A 6,000-nucleotide genomic window follows, 5' to 3' on the forward strand; every position below is an offset into this window, starting at 1 on the left:
ACCACCGACAGCTGTTTCGCCACTGCTGACTTCATCCCAAAATATATTATATATCCCTTATATAAGGGACTCATTGTGCCTGTACAATTCTCTGTTCAGTGATTTGCTATATAAGCTATTTTATTTTTTATTTAAAAAAAAGTAAAATTATAATACATCAAAAAATATATAATAGATAGTAATCATGAACGTAATTAACAGTTATTTTTCAAAAAAGAACATAAATGTAAAAAAAAATAACAGAATAAAAACGTTGACCAATTCTTGTAAGTCACAGACATTTTTAATACTTCTTGATAGCAGTGATTTGGTAAACTGTAAATACAAATATAGAATAAGTATCTGTCGTCTAAATTTCAACCTCACCTATTACGTAACTTTGTATTGTTACCATCCAACTAACCTTAATGTGAGATGTCCATCATTCAACTGTGGATTTTTCCATGGCTGGAAAATACACTAAAACCAGAATCTACAACAGGTGATAAACATATGTATAGAGCAAGTGTTTTCAAGAAGTCTGAGACTTCTCTTCCAATTATATATTTTTTTTTTCCCCAAACATTTTTATTGGGTAGATACACAGTTACATATATACAAGTGTCAATATTTACATCCCAATACATAACACCATTTTCAAATTTTGTGGAAGGGGGGCAAGGTAACTTGCCCACAAAGATCACTTCCCAAGAGGGGGAAGCTTAGTATAGTTCCAAAGTAGGAGAAAGATAAAAGAGAACACAGAGGGGGAGAGGGAGGGAAGGGGTGGGAAAAAAATAAAATAAAAAATGTGGGGGGGAGTGTCTTCTTCTGGGCGGCCTGCGTCCCAGTTATTAGGGCTGATCGTCCTCCCCGAGGGGATTCCTGATTTGCTTGGGGGGGGGGGGGGGGTGGGGGGGTAGGGGAGCGGAGTCCTTTCCTATAGTGTCAACCACGGTTCCCACACCCTTTCGAATGGTTTAGTTTTCTGCTTTAGGTAGGCTGTGAGCTTTTCCATCAGCATCACTTCGTTGACTCTTTTTTTTATCATTCCCTTAGTGGGGGGGGCTACCTTCTTCCAGGAAGACGCTACTTCACACCTCGCCGCTGTGAGGATAAAGGAGATTAATTTCCTAGTTGGTCGACCAATTTCCTCAATTGGTCTGGCCAGTAGGTAGGTCAGTGGTTCAATGGGTAACTCGAGGTCTGTGACCTCTTTTATTAAATTTTGGACCGTAGTCCAGTACTTCTTAATTTCTGGGCATGTCCACCATATGTGGGCCATGTCTCCCCCTTGACCACAGCCTCTCCATCACAGATCCAATGCCAGAGGGTAGATTTGTTTTAGTCTCACTGGCGTGAGATACCAGTAGTAGAGTATTTTATAAATATTTTCCTTTGTGGTGGTGCATATAGATGTCTCAGAGGCCGCTACCCAGATTTCTTCCCAATCTTCCTCTTCAATAGTTACATTCAGGTCGGCGGCCCATTTAAGCATGTAGTCATGCCTAGGGGGTCCTTCCCTTGTTTCCATTTCTGAATAGATCTTGGAGATTAGTCCCCTTTGGTCTGAGTCCGACTTGCATAGTCTCTCAAATCCAGTGGGTAAAGGGAATTCCGGGTTTGGAGAAGTCTTTTGGGCAAAGTGCCTAATTTGGAGGTACTTAAACGCATCCAAATCTGGTATCTTATATTTCGCTTTCAGATCCCTATAGCTTAAGAGACTTCCTAGGCACAGTATATCCAACAGTGTCTTTATTCCTTTTGACTTTAGTTGGTCAAACTGTTTTGATGCACACCCCGGGGGAAATTTAGGATTATCAAATATTGGTGTAAGCTGTGAGCCCTTAGAGGCGAGCTTATATTTGATTTTAGTTTTTAGCCAGGCTTCCCATGTGTGCCTTGCTGTTCTTAGTTTAAATTTTTGCGGTGGCATATCTCCTCTTTCCATACTCCATAGGCATGCTGGCAGGGAAGGCACTTTAGCATAATGTGCTTCTATTTGGAGCCAACATATTTGGGTCTGATCTGTATTCCATAGTACCGCTTGTTTTAGCTGAGCGGCCTGATAATATTTCTGGATGTCCGGGACCCCCATGCCCCCCTCTCCCCCGTGATGACAACAGAACCGATCGGGCTACTCTGGGTCTTTTGCCTTGCCAAATGAAATGGAACATCCTATTTTGGATGTTTTTAAGCTCTGAGCCGGGGACATGGACCAGGAGGGTTTGAAAAAAATACAGTAACCTTGGGAGTATATTCATTTTTAGAGATATCATCCTTTCGATCCACGATATCTGATAATCTTCCCACTTGCTCAAATCCTTTTTGATTTTGTCAAAGAGAGCTGGGTAGTTATACTGATATAGTGACTGGTAGTCCCTTGATACATTCACTCCCAGATATTTGATGTATGAAGGGTTCCATTAGTATGCAAATTTTTTTTTAATTAGTTTCACTTCTGGCTCTGTTAGGCTGAGATTTAGGGCCTCTGATTTATCACTGTTAATCTTGTATCCCGATATACCCCCAAAGTCCTCAAGCTCCTTTTGGAGATTAGGAAGGGAGGTTTGAGGTTTGGTTAGCGTTAGGATAATATCATCGGCAAACAGGGAAATTTTATAATTTGCTTTTCCAATCGTTATGCCCTGAATATTTATATTATTTCGATTTTAGCCGCCAGAGGTTCTATGGTGAGAGCAAAGAGAAGGGGGGACAAGGGGCAACCCTGTCTTGTACCATTTCTTATTTGGAATCTCTTTAAGTTTCCTCCAGGCAATTTTACAATTGCTGATGGGTTTTGGTACAGCGCTTGAACTCCTTCTAGGTATGTATCTTTGAAGCCGAATTTCTCTAATGTTTTGGTAAGGAAAAGCCAATCAATTCTGTCAAATGCCTTCTCTGCATCTAAGCTTAAAAGCATTGCCTTGGAGTTTGTAAGATGGACGTGTTCAATAATATCAAAGATCTTTCTGGTATTGTCTGAGGCATGGCGCCCCAGGACGAACCCCACCTGGTCAATGTTTATTAATCTTGGCAGAATAGGGTTTAGTCTATTCGCCAAGATTTTACTATATAGTTTCAGGTCATTATTTAGAAGTGAAATGGGTCTGTAGCTCCCGCATTGTGTCGGATCTTTCCCTTCTTTGTGAATAATGGCCAGGTTAGCTAGGGATATTGATGAAGGGATAGGGTTCCCTTCCAGGAATGAATTGAACAGGCTTAGCAAATGTGGGGTTAAGATTGGGAGAAACCTTTTGTAATTGGTATTGGAGAAGCCGTCTGGGCCTGGTGCTTTGGATATTTTAGAGGCTTTTACTGCGGATATCAGTTCTTCTTTAGTGATTTTGGAGTTGAGGTGGGAATTTTCTTCCTCCATCAACGTGGGGAGATCACAGTCAGCAAGGTAGCTTGAAATTGCTTCCGCCCTTGCCGACTCCAAGGCCCCCTTCTGAGTTTTCAAATTGTAAAGTTTGGAGTAAAATTTAGTAAATTCGTCCGCTATTTTCTTCTCGTTGTATAGGACCCCGCCAGACCCACTCCTAATCGGGGATCGTTTTTGTAAGCCTCTTAACTTAGAGGCTAACAGTCTATCGGCCTTGTTACCCTTGTCGTAGTATCTTTGGTTTGTCCATTTAAGGGCTTTTTCCACACTTTCAAGTTGGATGTTTTTTAACTCATTTCTAGTGGTGGTCAATGCTTTATATATTCTTTTAGATGGGTTAGTTTTATGTTTTTGTTCCAAATTAGTTATTTTCTCTGTCAGATCCTTTATTATTTTTGCCTTAATTTTTTTCTTATGGGAGGCAATGGAGATAAAATTACCTCTGATTGCTGCTTTATGGGCTTCCCATAGTATAGCGGGTGATGAGACCGTGCCACAGTTATTAATAAAGTACTCCTTAAGTGCCTTTTTGATCTTCCTCTCCACCTCTGGGCAATTTAATAGTGTGTCATTTAATTTCCAATTATAGGAGAAGGTTTTTACGAAGGGGACCGATAGTGTTAAGGTGATTGGCGAATGGTCCGACCAGGTTGTCGGGCCTATGTCTGAGCATGTGGCGGCCTCTAGGACGTTCCTTGATCCCAGGAAATAGTCGATGCGAGAGTAGGTCTGGTGGGGTGCCGAGAAAAATGTATAGTCTCTTTGGCCCTGGTGTTGGGTTCTCCATATATCTATTAGTGAAAATTCTTTAAGTATTTCTCTGAATCTCTTCCCCTTGCTTATAGACTGGGGTGTGTTTGGTCGGCCTGGGGTGAGTGATTTGTCCTCTGTTTTATGCGCCCATGTATCGTCTGGGGGAAAGGGGACAGGAAGGGGGAGAGTGGGTGAGGCGGAGAGGCGGATGGGGGGAGGGTGTAGTAATTGACCCGTTCCTCGGGTCTCTATGGGTAGCGAATCCCTCTCGCCGCCCCCCACAGTCCCCACAAACCCTCCGCTGCTCCCCGGTCGATCAAGCTGGGCCGTAGTTGGTTCCGCTGTATCTCGGGAGTCGCCCTGCCCTCCTCCATTCCGATCGGGGGGGCCATTGAGCCGGGGCAGGAACAAAGTGGTTGGGGTGGCTAGGTTTGCCGTCTGGAGGGACTTCTTGACGGGGGGATTCTTCCGGGTAGGCGGTAGTCTCGGCGTGATCCAGTTCTGGTCCTCGTCTCGCGGGAAGGGAGTTGGCGGGCAGAGCACGTGTCGGCCATCCTCCGGGGAAGTCGCACTGAGGCTCCGTCCCCGGAGCAGTGGAGCAGTGGAGTAATCTTCGCATTCTTCAGGTCCGGGGGGTCAAGGGTAAGTCCTGTATTTATTTATTTATTTATTTGTCCCTCGTTGTCTTCTGTTGGAGGGCGGCGATCCTCTCGGATGCTCGTGCAGGGCCGTCTCTTTGCTCTTCTCTCCCCCGCTGTGGGGGGGTCAACATCCACGATGGTGGGGGTGTCAGGCCTAGCGCTTGGGCGAACGGCAGCATGTCCTCGGGGTGTTTCATTGTGAAGAACCTCCCTCCCTTGTTGACGGTTAGTTTAAACGGGAAGCCCCATCGGTATTTCACATCTTTCTCTCGGAGGAAGGAGGTAAGGGGCTTCAGTTCCTTGCGCCGGAGGACAGTTCTTTTTGAGAGGTCGCTGAAGAGTTGTATGATATCATTTTGGAAGGTGAGGGGCTCTGTTTTGCGGGAGGCCGTTAGAATTCTTTCTTTAGTGGTGTAGCTATGCAGCCTCACGATTATGTCGCGCCTCCTATTGGGGTCTTCCGACCTGGGCCCCAGAGCTCTGTGGGCCCTATCGATCTCGAGGTCTCCCTCTGGGATGTCTGTACATATCGTGGTAAACAGCTCCAGGAGGTATGCCTTTATTTGTGTGGGGGCGACAGTTTCAGGGACATTCCTAATTCGGATGTTCTGGCGCCTGTCTCGATTTTCTTGTTCTTCCTGGCTCTCCTTTAGGGTTTCGATCTCCTCCCTCAGGCATCTTATTTCTTCCTCCATTGCCGCCTGCCGATTTAGGGCTCCTTCCACCTTAGCCTCTGTCTCAGTCGCCCTGGACGTTAGCGAGGAGATTTCCTCTCTTATGTCCCGCACTGCTTCTTTAATATCTGCTTGTAGGGATAGGTGAAGCTTGGCATGCATGGCGTTAAACAGTTCCTCCATATATTCCCTTGTTAGGGGTTCCCTCTCCTCTGGGTGTACATTCTCCCCCGAGGTGGCTGGTGAGCGGCGTGCTCCGCCGCCATCTTGCTTTTTCCCCTGCTCCTCCGTTCTCTTCGGAGTCGGGGTAAAGTAGTTTGAAACCCCTTGGGCTGTTTGCTTCTTGCCTTTGGAAGTCATTCTGGGGTGTTTGCCTCTCCTCCTGAGCCGAATTGCGGAAAAAATTTCAGGCTTTAAGGTGTCCTTTATAGTAGTTTATTCAGTAGGATCCACGGAGCTCCTCTTTCACCCGACCATCCCTGGTGACGTCACCGGAAGCCTCTCTCTTCCAATTATATTAAAGAGAGAAGTGCAGCTTGTGAGACAAGGTAAATATTTATTGTTGACT

The sequence above is a fragment of the Ascaphus truei genome, chromosome 5 (genome assembly GCF_040206685.1).
Source record: "Ascaphus truei isolate aAscTru1 chromosome 5, aAscTru1.hap1, whole genome shotgun sequence".
Classification (NCBI taxonomy): Eukaryota; Metazoa; Chordata; class Amphibia; order Anura; family Ascaphidae; genus Ascaphus; species Ascaphus truei.